This window comes from Chelmon rostratus, chromosome 8, assembly GCF_017976325.1.
Source record: "Chelmon rostratus isolate fCheRos1 chromosome 8, fCheRos1.pri, whole genome shotgun sequence".
NCBI classification, from domain to species: Eukaryota; Metazoa; Chordata; class Actinopteri; order Chaetodontiformes; family Chaetodontidae; genus Chelmon; species Chelmon rostratus.
Genome location: NC_055665.1, coordinates 26,886,472 through 26,888,070, shown reverse-complemented (window position 1 = coordinate 26,888,070; position 1,599 = coordinate 26,886,472).

Genomic DNA, 1,599 nt, shown 5'->3' with positions numbered 1-1,599 from the left:
TGGTTTGTTGTGTTGAATATCAATGGTAGTTCTCGCGAGAACACCACGGTGACAAAACCCGACCTGATTGGCTGGAAAGAAAGTATCATCACAAATGATGACCAACGGACGGAGAGATGCACTGACAGGGCGCCTCGCTGTTTAGGTGTGTACATGTATTGATGAAAGCATACGCAAACTCTTCATGGTCATAAGTATGTGGACACCCCCGTAAAATGAAAATTAATTTGTTTTATTCACCCTGAATACCATTGCCGTGTTATTTTGATGGTGGACTACGTTTTAATGATCAACTGACAATTAGAACCTAAATTTGGCTCGGATGGTTAAGTGAAATGTAAATAAAAAGAGCAACCTTACCAAAACATCTGTCCAGGAGCGTTGCCACACTGGGAACACAAAAGTGCAGCGACAGGAAATTGATCAGCAACTATTATCATAATCAATGAATCATTCAAGTCATTTATCAAGTAAACATGCCAAACATTAGCTAGTTCCAGCTTTTCATATGTGAGGATTTGCTGCTTTTCTCTTGTCTTATGTGATAGTCAAGTGAATGCATTTGGGTTTTTGATTATTGCTCCAACACAACAACTTAATCTGAGTTTTAGGAAATTGCCTTGATGTAATGGTGACATGTGACATGTCATCACAGATTTTCTACATAAACTCCCACCTTCACCTTTACTGCAGAAAATCATTTGTGGTCATCACCATCATGTCCACGTAGAATAACGTGAGAATTGGCAGCTAGTCAGCAGTGTACAGGTACTTTTTAAAGCCTTTGTGTCGATAGTTGCTACCAAGCAGCTCTAAAGAGTTGATGATTTTCTTTAAACTGCTTCAGACGCTCATGTCACATCACACTTATAATCCAAATGTAAAACAAATAGCCACCTTGCTACTACAGTTTAAAACACGCTGCTGTCACTCCAACATCGATTAACAGGTCCTTTAATACAGGGATCAAAACATGCTTCCTGATGTTGCCAATTCATTGTAGCCCCATGAAGCTCTAATAAAGATGGATTACCTTCTCCTGAAGTAAGGAAGTATTATACATTGTTATTTTGCCGTAGCTCAGTGGCATGAAGTGGATTATTGAAACATGGGTAGAGGTTATATTTCCTCCACTTGGTGGCAGGCTTGAGCTAAAGACCAGCCTGTCTCTTCTCTGCGTCTGTGTACCTGGAAGGGCAGTCCGTCACCGGAGATCAGTAGTAATCTAATAAACTCTGCCCTGCTTACTTTTCTTTCTTTCAGAGGTCAGGACGGATCCATATAAACTCTGTTTTCACCTGCCTCCCTATATGACTCTGTCCCTCGTAACCTTGCACACACTCCACCAACACTCTCTCACACACACTGTGTGTCAAGGATACAAGGAGGGAACAAGGCATCATATAGGCTGTTCTGGTTTTGTTAACATGTCCTTCAGCCTAATTCCAGTTCATGTGCCTCAAACCTCTGATGGCTGAATATTAACACAGCAAACATAGGATTAATAATATTGCCACACATGTACAATATCTGGTTATATTGTATTTTTTGGAAATGAAGCTCATAAAGCAGTATCAGGAACAATAAATGCATTACAAT